This window comes from Xyrauchen texanus, chromosome 6 (genome assembly GCF_025860055.1).
Source record: "Xyrauchen texanus isolate HMW12.3.18 chromosome 6, RBS_HiC_50CHRs, whole genome shotgun sequence".
NCBI lineage: Eukaryota > Metazoa > Chordata > Actinopteri > Cypriniformes > Catostomidae > Xyrauchen > Xyrauchen texanus.
In genome coordinates, this window is record NC_068281.1 from 37,268,516 (window position 1) to 37,287,024 (window position 18,509).

Genomic DNA, 18,509 nt, shown 5'->3' on the forward strand with positions numbered 1-18,509 from the left:
ATGCATTATTAAAAACTACTTTTGTAGCAGTTTTTTGAATGTCATTTTAATTATACTTCCTTCCAATACTTCCTAAAAATGTCCTGTCTGCTACCTCAGTTCAAATTCAATAAAAATTCATGAGCTTATTTGGGATTTTAAAGGTATTCTCAATTCCATTCTGATCGGTGCACAAACCTGAAACAAAACCTGATCAATTTCACTGCAGTTAGAATGCAAATCAAGTGTCAAAGAGAATTAGACAATGTTAATGGATGTATTTCCACCCGTGCTAAAGACAGGAAGTAGCTCTTCACGTCAGCACATTTCAGTTTCAATTTCTGTCTTTCTCTCATTTCCCTTTTTTGTCAAGAGCCAGCTTATGAGAATACATTTGACAGCTATAACAAATGAATCACGCTTGAGTTGATCTTTGATGTAAATAACTGATGAATAAGATCCTTTGAAGAAGAGCTTCTGAAGAACACAAGCTACTAGTTCACCATGAAAACAAAACACATTTCTAACAATATTGCAAAGCTATTGACAGAATGTTGTTGTAGTTGCTCATAACTGAACCTTACTAATTAGGCCCAAAACAGTTCTTTGTTTTTGACACTGTTTAAATTAACTTTACTTACACGATTTAAGGTGTCAAACATGTCATTTACAGCTTAAACCTACTGTTTGTCAGTTCCTTATGAAGAGCTGTATTATGGTAACAGATGTTCTAAGTGTGTAAAACATTGGAAAACGTGACTATAATGAGAACGTTTTTCTTCAAGAAACAGTGCATTGTTAATATTTATTAACAGAGCAACATTTGCATAGAATTATAACATGAAGAGAAAATAAAATGGATAGAATCAAGCTGCGGTAAAACAGGAGATTTGTTGTTTAGACAGCAATATTTTTGCAAAAGAGAGTTCAAACACCTACTGTATAACCTCAGTGGTGAGTGATGAATGAAGAGGTAGACATACTTTGAATTTATTAATTCACACCAGAAAAAAATGGCAATTGTCATAATTACCGGACAACTTGGTGAACTTGGCCAGCATCTACAAAGACTTAAAAGTTGTTAAAACCAAAAACATTGTCAGTATTTTTCATTTCAATGTCAATGCAAAGGCAAAAACATATACAACATGTATGATATATCTGCACTTTATTTACAAATTATGTACAAATACTAATGAGATCAAGTTGAATTTTAATATTTTACTGTTCATAACCAGAATTAATCAACAATTAAGAAACGTCTAAGCTGCATCCAAATATGTACACTTTACAATAGTAAGCCGAAAACAGTTTGCCAATGGAGTTGGTTGTCCAAATCCTCAATATTCCTAAAAAAAGTGAGCAAGAAATGCTCGAATCCAACCTTGTCTCATAGAAAGAACATTACTATAACTACATTTTTGCAAACTGACTTTTATACCACAGTTTCCTGGTGAAATTAACTGTAGAGTTGCTACAACAACTTTGAGTTTTATTCACTTTCACACACATCACGACTACAGTGGCTGATAATAACTTTATAAACTTACGTTTAATTTACTTTTGCTCTATTAATCACACACTGCTATGTTATGATTCCAAAACACTTTTACTCTAACGCATTATTTGAAAAATTATACATTTTAATGATTATATTAGAGACTCACCTACATTTACACACTTATTCCATTATTAGCTTAGCTTGCGCGGTAGCTCACCTCAAAGTGATGGACTTTGGACTTTGTCCAAGTCCGTGGTTTTAACCCAGCCAAACACGCAAGCTGACACGCAAGCATGAGACGAAAGTGTCATGGAAGCGACACGAAATGGCGTGGTTGCTTCAGAAAATGTGCTTTTCATTTTGTTTTTGGACTCTATCGGTTAGGTTTCGTTGTGTTGGTTTAAGGTTAGGGAGGTACGTTTAACTAATTTAAATCTCCATTTAATATTCCCCTTTAAAACCTTGTCTGATTACATAATTGCATGGTAAACAGAGTGTGTCTTTCTCCTCCATTTCTTTGGCCCTTTAGCTAACGGTAGGTTTACAGCTCACTGCAAAGTTTTCTACAAAACAAACTTCAAGAAAAACAGTGACATGACACTCCCTTTTATTTCGGGATCAGTAAAAAGAATGCAATTCATACGTACAATGCATTTAATACATCTGTTTTATCCTGAAAATTTTTTCAACTTGTATTCAAATTCCAATGAATGTAATTTGTAAGGCTTAGATCAAGTAGAAACAGCATATTACCACTTTACTGTGTAATAACTTTGTACATGTGTTTCAATTTAGATGCATGTACAAATTCAGTAGTCAGATTCAGCAATGCACGGAAAAGCTTCTATCTGCTTGTGGCAGGGCAGAGGGCGGGGCTGGGTTGTGATTCAGCACATCCGGCCCCTAATCAGGCTAATCAAGCCTCTGAGAGGGATAAAGGCTGACTGGAAGCTGCAGTGCAAGAAAGAGAGCTTTACGGATAGCTGTCCGACACCTTTGTGTGTTTGTCTTTTTGGTTCAGTTAATAATTAAAATATTATTTATATTGTCAAACCGTTTCTCAACTCCTCCTTTCCATTAATCCCTTTACACTTCTATTGACAGCAGAGATGGGGGACTTGTGTTACATGACTTGTCTCTAGTCTGACTCGAGTCGCAAATTTAAGGACTTGTGACTTGCTTGACTAAATGAAGAAAATGACTTAGACTTGACTTGACTTGAACTGCATGACTTAACAATGACTTGAATCTTTTTATTATTATTATTTTCAATAACTTATTATAAACAGTAATGAAATGTGTTTAAAAATATATTGCAACATCAATTAATTAATTTGCAAAAATCTTTTGTAGCGCGACAAGTTTGAAATTACCCGACATTGCCTCTAAACTTGTGTGTGCATTTTCGAAACATTTTCAACAGTCAACAGTATACCATAACAATTTGATGGCAATATAAAAACATAACATGCAGATTTGCAGTCACAGCATTTTATTTAAAACCTGACAAGTATAAAATCTACAGAATGACTTGTGACGAAATCCAAGTGCTCTCATAGTGATTATTATGATTTCTAAAGACTTTAACTAACCCTTGAATGCAATACATTTATTCATATTTTATATAAATGTATCTCTGAAGGGACCTCCCTGTCTTCAGAAAAGTTTCGATGGCATTTTCTTTTCATCTTACCTCTGTATAATGCCTAGTAAAGTATTGCTTATAAGGGCAGGTCTGCTTTTTGTATAGGCATTACCAGGGTAACAGCTATATTTCTGCTGCATAAGCGCCACCTACTGTCAGAGAGCGAATTTGCATTTTCATTCTGCCGTTTTTATTAGATCAATTTGAAAATCTGACTGTAATTTAATATATATATATATATATATATATATATATATATATATATATATATATATATATCACATTGATAACAAACCACAACAACTTATGTTCCCTGCAATCGCTTATGAAGAATTGAGACATTTAAGTAAAAATTAAGAGTTATGATATACAATAGCTGAAATGTTTTTATTATATGTAAGAATTCAAAAAAAAAATCAACTTTGCAGGCAGATGGATGTTTTACAACTAGGAAATTCAGGTAATGAAATATTACGGTAAACAGCGGGTAGTTTCACTTGACAGGAATTCAATTTGACATGTATGGGAAATTACCCCTTAACACACTTAACACTCAAAAATGTGGTTCAGTTTGTGGTAGTTTACATTAGACCGACAACCCGCTGTCTTGATCTGTGAGCATCAACAAGAGGGAAGAGCATGAAGACTTAATTGTGTCTGTTTCCTCAGTTCAACTTCTCTGCCCCCAAGGAGGAAGCATATTTCAAAATGCTCGGTGAGGTTGAGCTGCTTGCCAGCAGAATGAAAGAGACCCACTTTAGGTATGTTTTTTCACCCACTCCTTTCTCAAATGAATGCTGAAAGCATTGGGGAAATATGTTGTTTTGCAAATTCACCCTCTAGGGGTGGATTTTTTTTTGCAATTTAATTGAAATTAAGTTTGTTTATTTTTTTCTGTGTTGTGTGTGACTTCCTTTATTACTGGAGCTCGTCTTTGTGTAAGAACAACCAAACAAAACCAATTTGTATTTCATCAAAGCAATATTACACCTTCAGCACATACTCTATAATGTGGTAATCAAGCTGATTGAGTCGTGGAAGTGTCTTATTGTTGAAACTGACCTCCCTAATCCCTTGTATATTCACTGGTGAAATGATGCAAACACAGCCGGTTCTCATGAACATTACATGACCGTGGTAACATTTTTGCAAAACGAAATGATGTGCTTTATTACATATTTGGCTGCACTTTCTCGTTGAAATGTCCAGCAGGGGGCACCAAAAGTCTATCGTCCATAGTTTTTGTGACTTTACTTTTATTCTAAAATGTGGAGAGAAAAAAAATATAATAAAGAATTAAGTAAGTGTTTCAACACTTTTGACCGGTAGAGTATATCTATATATATATGCATCCAAATCTGCATACTTCTTTAGTATATATTATGCCAAAAGCAGCATGGGTTTGTTGGAGTGAGCATGTATGGCATCTTTTCTCTTTTAAACGCTGCTTTTTAAAAAGTATTTAGGTAGAAATACAGATAGGTTGATTGATTGATTGATTGATTGATTGATTGATTGATTGATTGATTGATTGATTGAATGCAGTTCATTTCTCTCTTCACAGGAATAAGGATAAGAAAAGTCGGCTCAGTCTACTTCTGACAAAGTCTGGATCTCATGAAAATGTTAGTCCTGAGAAGAAACCACCAGTTAAAACTATCCAGTAGGTGTTTATTACACTTACACTCTTGAGTTGATTCCGTTATTTATTTAAACAGTATTTTTCTCAATTCACATGTAAGAAAATGCAGACACTTAAAAATAACCATGAAACACCATTCTACTAAATAATGTAAAAAAAAAATAATTCTTGTTTAATTTGATTTGTATAGCATTGCACCGGACATGGCTCTGAGATGGAGTAAATCATTTGAGGAGTTGCTGAGTCACTCAGGTGAGATCACCTCAGGACATCATGCCATTATTGTTTGCATATCACTCAAACGCCAATTGTTTCAGTCCCTCAGAGTCAAATTCTATTGTAGCAGAAGTATTCAGAACAGAGCATCCAACAGGAAGAGGAAAACTGCTTGTCATGACACCGCCAATGGTTTCTACGATCTACTTAAGCTTACGATGCTTTTGGGAAACTGTTTGATTCAACAAAGCAGTTTGTTTTGTGCCACCTATAATGCTGCAATACTCTTTCTTTACAGCTTTAGGCATGGTTGTAGAGGTGATAGTAGTCATAATTTTATTTGTTGTTATTATTGTTATTGTAGGCCATCTGAATATAAATCATGCATTTAATGATAACACTATGTTTTATCTGTTGTTGATTCAGATGGGGTAGAAACCTTCACTCAGTTTCTGCGCACAGAGTTCAGCGAGGAGAACACTGAGTTTTGGTTAGCCTGTGAAGACTTCAAGACCACTGAGTCTGCCGCCAAACAGATATATGCTGTTTTCATTGACAAGGAAGCCCCCAAAGAGGTATGCTAGTATACATCTTTTGCATACTATAGTTTTACAATCTTCAGAATCTTGCTATATATATCAATAGATATTATGTATTGAGATCAATGACTTCACACTCATTTTTTCACATAATAAATTATTCAAAATTACATTAAACATGCAATTTGCACAAAACAATTACATGTATACAACTCTTACTGGACATTTGTTCAAAGTCATTTTTATGATTTTTAGAGGGGCTTAAAGTTAAAAATGTAATGTGTTGGAGCCATCTGGAGAAATATCAAAGCCACATTAAAATTTGAAATTTTTGAAAAAATTTATTTTGGATTGAGTAGTGTAGAATAATCTTTTATTCTTATTTCTTAAAAATAAAAATACGATTTAAATAAAAAAATTAAAAAGTAGTAAAAAAATGTTTTCCAAAAACTTCTATCCAATATAAAATAATCAACATGTAGGTTTCCATTTTGTTGTCATGTGACAAACAAATAAACAGAAAGGACCCCATTAGACACTCAAGATCTTTTGTTTATTTATTTAATTTATTTAAATATCATATATTTCCAAATTTTTATGAAAAGGCATATTTTGCTCTGGTCAGATGGAGAAACACTGAGAAGAGTTTTATATTCTTGAGTCAAAAATACTCGATATTTTAAAAATAAATAAATAAAAACATTATATATATATATATATATATATATATATATATATATATATATACCCTGAAGGTTGAGTATTTTGATTAATAATCAAATAATCAAAAAGGGAAGAAACTAGTCAAATTATTGCCATAGTAATCCAACAGTAATCTGGTTACAGTTTACTAACAACAACAATTTAACAATACTGAAGTAATACAGGAGTTCTTGACGTGGCAGAGGCTTCAACACAATATTCAAACAAACAACTAGGAGTACTACTTATTATTATATAACAAGATTTATTATAATCAAACAGCAATGAAAACCGCCAATACTATATGAGTATAACAAAAAAACATAACATGGAAGTCCTAACTAAATAGTGGAGCTATATGCTAGTGTATGGATGTATGTACTGTATGTTTGGTAACATAGGAAACAAAATGGCGGATTAAACTCCACGTGGGGATCTAGTTTCGGAGGATCGGTTTCAACATTGAGAACTAGTTTCAAAATGGAGGATCATAAAGGGCGGATCCAATGATTATTTGAATGTGGAGGGAAAGAAAGATGGCTGGATCAGATCCAGAGCAATGGAGCAAATACAACGTGAGAGTGGTAATGAGCAGACACACAAAGGAACTGACGAAACAGGCGGGAGAATTTGAAACCCCAGCCTGAGTTGTACATAAAACTGCGGTGCTGCTCACTCTGTGAATTTCAGTGTGTGTGAGAGAGAGCGAACAAATGGGTGCATGCAATTTAACGGAGGATAAACGCTGGTAACAGCGCGATTGAATCGTTAGTTCAGATCACTCAATAAACAACATTTCACCCAAAAATTAAGATCTCACACATCAAAACCGCAATCAGCGATCGTAGTTAAACATACAATTTTAATCAAAAGATCAAACATTCTGCATCAAATATATACGATTTAGTTTTATAAGAAAAGTCACAGTTTCTAACCTAAATCTGCCCAGATATCAAGGTTTACTTGGGAAATCCTGTGTGATTTCAGAAGGGTTGTCCGTTTGAATTCCTGTTGCATTGAGCGGTCAGGAGAAAACAATCTAGAGTGGGTCCTATGTCTTACGCTCGTCAGCGTTTCTGCACTATTTCTCGAGTCCGGTGATGGAGAGAAACGCGGGAGGTAGTCAACGTTGATAGAAAACGATTGAGAAGGGAAGCTGGTAGCCTTTTCCTTTTTCTAAATAAATTCACTGAAGTCTCGCAGTGAAAATGAAATGAACCAGTTGTAATAAGTATACTTCACGACTGGAACAAAGCTAAGCTAATTTTACTCTACCGTGGCCAAATGGTGAGGTTAGAAAAACATTCTTCTAAATCTCAACATAACAAAACATTAACACTAACATTATATAATAACAACTTTATATTCATTTAGCACAAATACACATAAAATAACTGTTAGGTTTAACATTTACTCTCCTTGTGGAGTCCCATGCAAAGCATTCTGGGAACTAGAATTCATCTGCACAATTTCTATTAACTAAACTAATAAGTTAGTTTAAACTAATAAACTAAAAATATTTATGTTGTGGCAACACAAATGGATTAAGAAAAGCTGAAAGACACTTTCAGGTTAATCAGTTAATTTAAGTTCCCTTGGTTACATGAGTTTATGAGTAATATGAACATGGGAACATTTAGTAAAACTGACGATAAGTTTTTAGTGTTATGAAAAAAATCTGAAATAGGAACTTGAACTGAAAGACAAGATTATGACAAGATACTGAAACTTATATAGGCTGTTCTCTTCTTTGTATGCTCTGCAGTTCTGGTATAATATCTTCATGTACCAGAAAAAACACAGATCAGATATGTGGCATAATCATAGTTGGCACAGAACTCATACATTTTCAGCCTAATTTTTTCTTCTTACATTCCTCAAGTATCTTGACTTTCGTCACATTGCACAATATTATGGTATTTACATTTTGGTTAAAACAGGATGCAGTCATGTAACATCATTGTGTTAACATTTTTGCACTTTACCCCTCAGATCAACATTGATCACTCAACCAAGGCTAACATTGAGAAGAACATCCTACACCCCACCCATTTCTGCTTTGATGTAGCACAAGATAAAATATACAGCTTGATGAAAAGAGACTGCTATCCACGATTCCTCGCCTCCGACATCTACTTGACCCTGACCAAGAGGAAAGGCCCAGCGACAATGACCAAGAGAAGGTCTCGCTCCTTTGTGTTTAATGAACATGCTGAAGGCACAGCTGTCTGGTTGTAGATTTGTACTGTAGAGTTTTTGTTTATTTATTTATATATATATATATATTGTGAGTGTGTTATATTGTCATTAGCACTTGATCATGTGACATACATCTCTTAGATATTTATTAACAATACTTATTGTAGGCTTGTATTTAAATACTAATTATTATTTGCATATGGATCTTCTTGTAGGATTTCATGCCAAGTTCATTCAATTTACTTGTTTAGAATGAATAAACAATTATAAAGTGTACATATTTGTTTTATGATAAAAGTTTGCATTATATAAACTGTGCATTTGTCTATTAATTATAGGAATACAGCAACCTTTGCATCGCTCTCAGAGACCGTAAAAGGGTAAAGACCTTGAATCGAAAGACCTTGACTAAAATATGTTATAAAATATACACATCACTGAGGAAAATGTGAGATTGAACTTTGTAATTAGTACTTAAAATTGATTTTGGCCATCCATTTAAGGCCCAGTAAATGCAAAAAAAGTGAAGGCCAAAGTATGGTCCTGAATCTTGTGTAGCTAACAGTGAAAGTAGTTATGGTGTTGTCTTGTGGATAGCCAGAATTTTGAATACTGCCAAAAGTCTGGTAAATATTGCAGCTCAATTTTAGACAGGACTTAGAAAGGAAGACTGAGTGACTGACATATACCTTTTGTTTTTAAATGCTGTGTTATGCCTGTTTAGGTTTCAATTTGAAAATGGATGATTACCGCAATTATAGGTGTTGGAGAAAAACTCAGTTTCTGCAAACAGTAGAAAAAATAAAGAAAAGAAAATAAATTATTGGGAAATGTGTGTCAACTGTCATCAAAAGATGTATTTGATGTATTTCACAGATTATTTTATATATTTAACTCAGAAACAATATGGAATATAAAGTTAGTTTATACATATATGACAAATATGGCATTTGTTTTCTGCTAAGTGCCTCAAACAAACAGGGTTTCTCACAAGGTCCTCAAAGTGCTTAAAGTGCTAAAATTATGTAGTGGCAAGAGGTTTAGCACCGAGTGCCTTCATGCATGTTGTATTGCATGAAGGCTTTTTCGCTCACTGAACTGCCACTATTCTTAAAGAGACAGTACCGTTTTAGCGCTTGTTATACAAATGAATATAAACTCAATATAAATACTGGTGAATTGTGCGAATTATTTAAAACAGCTCATATAATTATGCAATTTCATGCATTATATTAATTGATAGCAAGTGTCTTAAATAAAAAATATGCTTTCACATATAAATAAGTTACTTTTCCTGAATGGTTTCATATTTTTTTTTATAGATTTGTTAATGGACATTTAAAAAAGTTTCTGACAAGTAAATACCACTAAAGTCACTCGTATTACAAGTTGATTACTGTTATCAGTTCTTACTCAGCAACACTAATATTATCAACCTGGTACCTTTCAAAAAATTGTTTCCTGATGTACTTCTAAAAACCTTCATATCCTGACTCACACAAATTGACTCACAGATCCAATCTTGGATCTTGTGATTTTTGCAAGTGCTTGCAAAGTTTGTGTGCAATCTGTATCAGAGAGTCTCTGAACGAACTGGTCACTGGGCAGACCATGATTTTCCATGCTGGTCCAAGCTGGTTCATTCTGCTTAGTGCTGGTCTAGCTGATGAACCAGCATAGGCATGTTGTTATCACAGCAAGACTCGATGCACCAGAAAGACTGAATGTTGTCTTGCTGGTTTAGTCAAGAAGCCATGATAGGGACCCTTAATGGGGAGTCTTTTTAGCAGGGAAACATAACTTTAGTTCTACATGTTTGCAGAAATGTGTCCAAGTTTCATAATATTCCCAGTGATTTAACCCTACCAATAATTTTCTCAGAGATACCCACATCTCCCTCCTGATGAGAATCATTAGAGCTTGTGTCAGGCTTCCAGCCGTCTTTATTGAAATCTAAGTCTGATCCACTGTCATCCTATCAAACCAGACTAGAAGTGTTTTGTAGCAAACATCAATTATGCATGCACAGAGTGGCTTTATTGTAATGCAAAATGTCTAACTTTGGATGCCACCAAATAGAGCTCAGTCTTGGGCTTCACTTTGTTTTAAAAAGTGGTGGGGACAGTTGGGGGGTGACATCACGAAGTGGCAAAACTCATGAATTTTAATTAGGATATGTGCAGATAATGTCAAATAAGCATTTACTGTTTTGCTAAATAGTCATTCTTGAAGACCAATTCAAGCACTCCAATAAATATTTTTACATTCATATTTAGTCATTTAGCAGACACTTTTATGCAAAGCGACTTACATATGAGACACATAGCAAGCAATTTGTCATACAAAGTTTAACAATATCTGCAGTGACTAAATGACTGACAATGTCTCATAGTGGCTGGAGTAGTACAATTTTTCTGTACATTGTACATTTTGTACAAGTGCAGGTTAAGTGCAGTGGTAAGTGCAATTAGTGTGGGTTGTTTAAGTGCTCACGGAACCGATGTGTTTTCAGCTGGTTCTTGAATTCTGAGAAGGTAACAGCAGATTGTGTGGAGGTTGGAAGTTCATTCCACCACAGAGGAGCAGAGAAAGTGAACAATTGTGAATTTTAGCCTCTTTGGGATGGGATAACCAGGCGTTGCTCGTTCATAGACCGCATAGAGCGAGCTGAAGTAAGAGGGTGTGGTTCCACTGGCTGTCCTGAGAACCAGAGTCAATGCCCTGAATATGATGCAGGCAGCTACAGGAAGCCAGTGGGGTGAAATCAAGAGTGGGATGACATGAGCCCTTTCTGGCTGATTGAAGACCAGACACACTGCTGCATTCTGGATCATCTGCAGTGGTTTAATTGTGTTAGCTTGAAGGCCAACCAACAGGGCATTGCAGTAGTCAAGTCTTAAAATGACCAGAGCTTGGACCAGGAGCTGTGTAGCATATTTAGACAGGAAAGGTCTGATTTTTCTGATGGACCGGGCGGTTGATGAGATGTGTGCAGTGAAAATAAACTAGTCATCTACCACCTCTCCCAGGTTCTGCGCTGTTCTGGTTGGTGTTAGTGTAGTTGAGCCAAGATTTATATTGAGTTTGTGGTCAACAGATGGGTTGGCTGGGATCATGAGGAGTTCTTTCTTTGCTAGCTTGTGCTGAAGGTGTCTATGGCAGGGCGGAGGGCGGGCTGGGTCGTGATGCTACACACCTGACCCCTAATCAGGCTAATCAAGGCTGACCGGAGATGGCAGTGCGACAGAGAGAGAGATTTACGTGCAGCTACCTGTGTGTGTGTGTGTCTTTTGTTTAAGTTTTATATTAAACTATTATTTATATTATCAAGTCAGTTCTCGCCTCCTCCTTTCCATTAATCCCTTTACAGTGTTGTACCTTCATCCAGGGTGAAATATCTGAGAGGCAAGCAAAGATATGACCTGAGACAGAAGGATCATCAGGCTGGCACAACGGGTAGAGTTGTGTATCGTGTGCATAACAGATGTAGGAAAAGCCATGTGCCTCAATGACCGGTCCGAGTGATGTTGTGTACATCAAGAAGAGGAGGGGTCCAAGCACTGATCCTTGAGGAAACCCAGTGGTCAACTGGTGTGTCTTGGACATATTTTACATAATTTATTTGATAACTTGACCCATATATTTAACACTATTAGTACATGGATTTTTTTAGTCATTGGATCAGTAAGTATGAGCCAGAGAGACTGATTGGTCTTTTGGTAAAGTTTTCACCTCTAGTACAAGAAGTTGCATTTACATTTACATTTATTCATTTGGCAGACGCTTTTATCCAAAGCGACTTACAAAAGAGGAAGAACATCAGCGAATCATCTTAGGGAGACAGTGGTACAAAAAGTGCCATATTACAAAGTTTCACTATCATCAGAATAGTACACCAAACAGATTTAATGCACAAGAAATGTAAATAATTTATTTTTTTTTATTTTTTTTATTTTTTTTTATTGACCGGTTAAGTGCTTTTGGAAAAGATGTGTTTTTAGCCGTTTTTTGAAGATAGAGAGTGAGTTAGCTTCCCGGATTGAGTTGGGAAGGTCATTCCACCACCGTGGTATGATGAAACTGAAAGTCCGGGAAAGTGTTTTGGTGCCTCTTTGTTTTGGTACGACAAGGCGACGTTCCTTAGCCGACCGCAGGCTTCTGGTGGGAACGTAGCTCTGCATAAATGTTTTTAGGTATGCTGGAGCAGACCCAGTGACTGTTTTATATGCCAGCATCAGGGCCTTGAATTGAATACATGCATGAACACGCAGCCAGTGGAGAGAGACAAAGAGTGGTGTAACATGTGCTCTCTTAGGCTCATTAAAGACCAGACGTGCTGCTGCATTCTGGATCGTTTTAAGGGGTCTAATAGCACATGCAGGAAGGCCTGCAATGAGAGCGTTACAGTAGTCCAGTCTAGTTATGACAAGGGACTGAACGAGCAGTTGTGTGTCATGTACAGAGAGGAAGGGTCTTATCTTCCTGATATTGTAGAGTGTAAATCTACAAGATCTTGCGGTTTTTGAAATGTGTTCTGTGAAATTTAGCCCATCATCAATGGTTACCCCTAGATTTCTGACCGAGTTGCAGGTTCTAATCTGCCCTAGTATAACTTCTCAATTTAATAAACGAAGATTGCATCTGTACGTCAGTGGGTGTATGTACGTCAACAAGCATTTATTGTAACATATTATATTATTATAACTATATTATTGTAACTCCAATACTGTATCGCCACATATTATAGTACACACTAATGAAATGAAAGTCCTGCTCAAGAACTGGATATGTTTCTTGTGCATTAGACACTTACCTGACAAAAGCTGCTTTAAAAAGTGGTGGGGACAAAATTGGCAAAGGCAAAAAGTGGTAAGGAGATGTCCCACCCATAAATGACTCCAATGAGCACAGCCATAGATGGATTAAAACAAATGTAACACATTTTTAAGTGCATCTTAGTCTCAAGTTAAGTTAAAGATCATGCTGAAGTCAAGCTTGTCAAATTTGTAATTGTTTGAATGTAATCCACTATTATCATTTAGCTTTTGCTTATCTAGTGTTATGGGTGTGGGAAGCAGGAGAAGGCAGACGGGTGGTTAGGATCCAAAAGCGGTTTATTGAAAGTAATAGAGCAAAAAACACAAAGAAAAGTCCACGATGGGAAAAAGTTAACTCAAACACAAAAGAACACACAGCGGGTAGAACAGACAGTGAACATAAACGAAGGGCAGGGTAAACCTCGAACGAACCAGGGGAACAGCAAGAGAACAACGGCATGAACAAGAAACATAACATGCAACGATACCGAACCACAAAGGAAAGGGAAAACAACAGGGTTTAAATAGACAGACACAATGAAGACTAAACGAGACACAGGTGAGAACAATGATGAGTGCAGGCAGTGAGGGAGGTTGGGAATTGTGGGAAATGTATTTTATACAAGGACAGTGAAACACGGGGCGGACAACAAGGAAAACATGACATGGAACATGATCAGTGGAGAGTGAAACAGAAAACACGGGGCAGACAACACGGGATCATAACATCTAGGGATGGAATTGTCCAAAGAAGTTTTTTAGATGCTCAAAGATCCAATCTATACATTTTTCATTTAACAGCATAAAGCCTAAAGGGGTGATTCACCTTAATGTTAATCAAACGAACAGCACAAACCCACAATGATCTTAACTAGCCATAAAATCAACCATCTTGGTGGAACAAATATTTTTAAAAGCTATAAAAGTAAAAGAACTTTGATTTCATGAATAATAGCTGGATGAATAATGGACTGTTTACAACTGTTTCAGAAACTGATAGATCTGACAAAAATGTGTTGTCACTACAAACACAGAATACTGAATACAGCTCTGACTTTACAGAAGATGTTGTATCGTAAAGTAACCAAAATTGGAAGTATGCTCTAATTGACCCTTTAGTAGCAGAGTGAAAAAACAACACTGGTTCGGGGAATGTATTTTCACTCAAGTGTTCACTCAAGTGTTAGTGTGATCAAATCTGTCCTCATGTTTCAGGGACATAGCAGTCGTATTAAAAGTGAAGGGGCACAGCTGTCAGTAGGTGGCCCGCACAGACCCAGCACTTTCAGTGCAGTATTTATATATTACAGTATATATTAATATACAAGTATGATATAAGTAATATATTAATATATATATATTATTTACTTTTACAATTTTTTTTGTATTTTAAAGATTCTAGTATTGCAAAATAATTGCAAAAATTAGCTGCAACAATAATACATCTTAAATAAAATAAAATAAATCTTGTGCTTCTGTTTCACACATGACAATTAAAGTCTGAGCACAAGCTGGTCCTGAATAAATGATTTAATCATTTACAATAATTTCATTTGTGCAGAAATTATTTTTTACTCTAGCTTGTGCATTGTGGGATTTTAATTTATCCAGGTGGCTCGAGTGTTTTGACTACATTCACCAAAATTCATTCAGATCAATTTAATGATTCAGTGCCCATTATTGGTTATGCCAGAAGGTGGTGATAAATGAGTGTCTTGTGTGAAATGAGTTAGTAACTGAATCAACAAATCAAATGACATTTTTAATCCTTTAAAATGTGTATGTCTACAGACCTACAAAGAGACTTCAGGAGAGGTTTTATGGATTATAACAAAGCAAATCTATAATTTCCCATTATAATTAGTTTCAATAACATCTGTACATTTTCATGTATAAAAAAGCACATCATTAAATGTTCTAAGAACACTGCAGATATATCTTTTTTCTTACAAATTGTCGACTGCACACCAACATAGAGGTAAAAAACAGGAGCTGATTTTAAAAATAGGTTTACATATTTAACTCAGATCTAGTAATGTGCTTAAATTGGCAAAAACATCCAAATAAACTATAAGCTTACAAACACAATGTAAAAAGCATAACTTAATGAAGACTCAGGTGCTGATATAAACTCCACTCTAATGTGTGCTTAAAAGATGGATTGTCCTTTGTTTTTATTTCTGCAGTGCATTTCACGTTATGCTACCAATGAATAACTCTCGTTTGTGTGTTCCTCATCTCTAGATTATTAATTTAGACCACCATCAATGCAGATCAAAAACATGGATAAAACAGCATTGTTGAAAGAAACTTTGTATAAATTAATGGAGCCGCATTGATTAGACTGTCTGAATGATTACCTATAACTTAAGACGGCCATAAGGCCAAAAGGTTTGTTTCACCTGTGATTGGCTGGATTGTCGCTCAGTCAGCCCAAAGAAACAAAACGAATACTGTATGCAAATCCACCATTTGGCCTCGGTATGGATTTAGCTTGGAAAATTATAGGGGACAAAAATCACCTTTTTAAACAGTGCGAGAGACATGTCCCCTGCGGCTGCTACACCCTTGTCGTGATTAGCACCCCACGGCGCTTCCTTGAGATATACCAGATGTTTAGCAAAAGCACTTGATCATGATGGAAATGAAAAGCTACATTTAACCACAATGGAGAGAATGCTTAATATGATTCTAAGACGTTACAGACATTACAGCTTCATTTTCTGTTATAGCATAATTTTCTGTAGAACTTCTTTGAAATGATGTGTGTTTTGAAAAGCACTGTACAAATGAAAATGACTTGACTTGAACAGTGTTTGACTATCTTGAATAAATTGTACCATCCTCTCTGTTTGAGAAACAATATTCAAAATCACTGACTGAGCTAAATTATGTGAACAATCCACCATCATTTTGCTAAGCAATACTCAGTACGAAGTATGGGAAGGATTTGGGGAGTTTTTGCTGTCATCTTAGAGCTGACAAATTAATAGCAAATCATCTCTCCATGCCACCATTTTGCAAACATGAACTGCATTTCATGGCACAGTAGTTGTGACCATTAGTGGATTTCTGTCAAAATCAACACACAAGAACTTGAAACTTTTGTGTAATATAACTAGACTGACAGTATGATAATGTGTTAAGATTTTTATGGCACTGAAGATTTGACACAGATTACATAAATTCACTCTTGTTCACCCTTGGTTGTGAGGAAGGAACAGAATTGAGAGGAAGTTAATTTAGGAACCACAACTCCTCCTGCTGGCTAATACAAGCATCATTGACAAAGCTCTTTTGGAAACAGCATTTTACAAAACGACAAGTATAGTATGTATACTATGCACAGTATGCAAATATTTCATATGCATAAAATATCTGTTTGACCTACTACATTTGCCAAAATGTGCACTATATAGCACAGCGTGCATAGAACACTGTTCTGTATATCAAAATGCAAAGCACTCGACCTTCCATTATTTTTCAGTGTGACAAAATTATGTAATTACACTAATGATATTTAATATTTCACATAACAACATGACCAAATTGGTATAAAAATGCAAACAACCATTTTTATTTCGATGATGATAACTGGAAGCCACTCATATGCATCATGATGAGGTCATGTGACAACAATGCAGCAAACTACTGTTTAAAACAAGAATTGCAAAATAAGCAGTAAAATGTGCAGTAATCAGTAAGCAAGTATTACATTCCAAACAAAGCCATTGATACATGAGTTAAAAGGGGTTAAATATCCAGGTTAAAAAGAAGTTGAGCTCTATTGAGGGCAATTGTGCAATGCTATTACCACAGTAAAATATAAAATATCATATTTTGACTACCTGCTACCTGATTTGTCCTTATCCCTCAAGCCTATGCCTACACTCACCCCTAACCTTAACCATAGCAGGGGGTCATTGGTCCCTATCCCTAAAGCCCACTCCTAAACATAAGGATACATAAAATGCGCATGACAGAATCTCTGATATTTTGAACACTACTGAACAAACATGCTTCTAGAAGAAGCCTTGAAAGTTGACATCACAGCTGGTGATCTGAGGAAGGCCACTTTCTGGTTCTCATAGATCAAAGCATGTCCTCAGATAAAATCTACGTAAAAACAGACATAACTCAAAGAAATATATATTGTACGTTGACATTTCATTGCATTCATATGAATATGATGTATGTTGTGCCTTAGACATGAATTCCATAAACAATTAGATCTAAGACAGAGGTGCCCAAACTTTTTCCTATGAAGGGCCAAAAATCTTGATTGAGGGCAGTGGGCCAAAAGTAAACAATGCATATATCAAACTGTATTATTTAAAATTAAATAACAATACTGCAAAAACTCTCAATTTAAAATCATCAAGCGTGCTATACTTGCACAATGCACATAATTCATTTCAATATAATTTTTATATATGTTGTGCCTCTTTCTCGTTTGTGAGTTACTTTGGATAAAATGTCTGCTAAACGACTAAACGTACGCGTCTCTTAAAACATAGCTACTGTCTCTTTAAGAAAAGTGCATCTCCTCACATTGAACACATAGTAGTTCTGTGCTGCTTTGCATAGTTTTGGAGAGATGAAGATACAATGGCATGACTTAATACAATCAACTAGGATATTGTTTTGCTTTGTGACAAAGAAGATATTAAAGATGATTTCTTATCATAGACCTAGTCTACACATTGTTTATTGGGCACCTGTAATACCCCTTTTCACAGGATGTAAATAAAATATTTGTTGTCCCTAGAATGTGGCTGTGAAGTTTCAGCTCAAAATACCCTACAGATAATTTATTATAACATGCTGAAAATGCCAATTTTTGGGTGGGAATAAAAACGACCCATTTTTGTGTGTGTGTCTTTAAATGCAAATGAGCTGGTGCTCCTCGTCCTATATCCAGAATAGAGTTTTGACATCTCTGCTTCGGATAACTAGACATCATAAGTGGAGTCAGACACTGATGAGGGAGAGACTACATCAGAAGTAACAACTTTGAGAATGAACCAGGAAGTTTCTGAATGTTTATTTGATACATCTATTTATTTGTTGTAGAGTTTTTTCAGCAGTTTTGCAAGGATGGATGAGCGTTCCCAGGCCAGTGTGGAGATGTAATCTCTCCACCTAGTCCTGGGTCTTCCCCGAGGCCTCCTCCCAGCTGGATGTGCCTGAAACACCTCCCTAGGGAGGCGCCCAGGGGGCATTCTTACCAGATGCCCAAACCACCTCAACTGGCTCCTTTCGACGCAAA

General features: G+C 35.7%; 1 pseudogene; it reads left to right on the forward strand.

The window, feature by feature from the left end:
• The first annotated feature begins 3,764 nt into the window (after nucleotides 1-3,764).
• LOC127645377 (regulator of G-protein signaling 18-like) lies at nucleotides 3,765-8,586 on the forward strand (annotated as a pseudogene).
• Nucleotides 8,587-18,509: the final 9,923 nt, after the last annotated feature.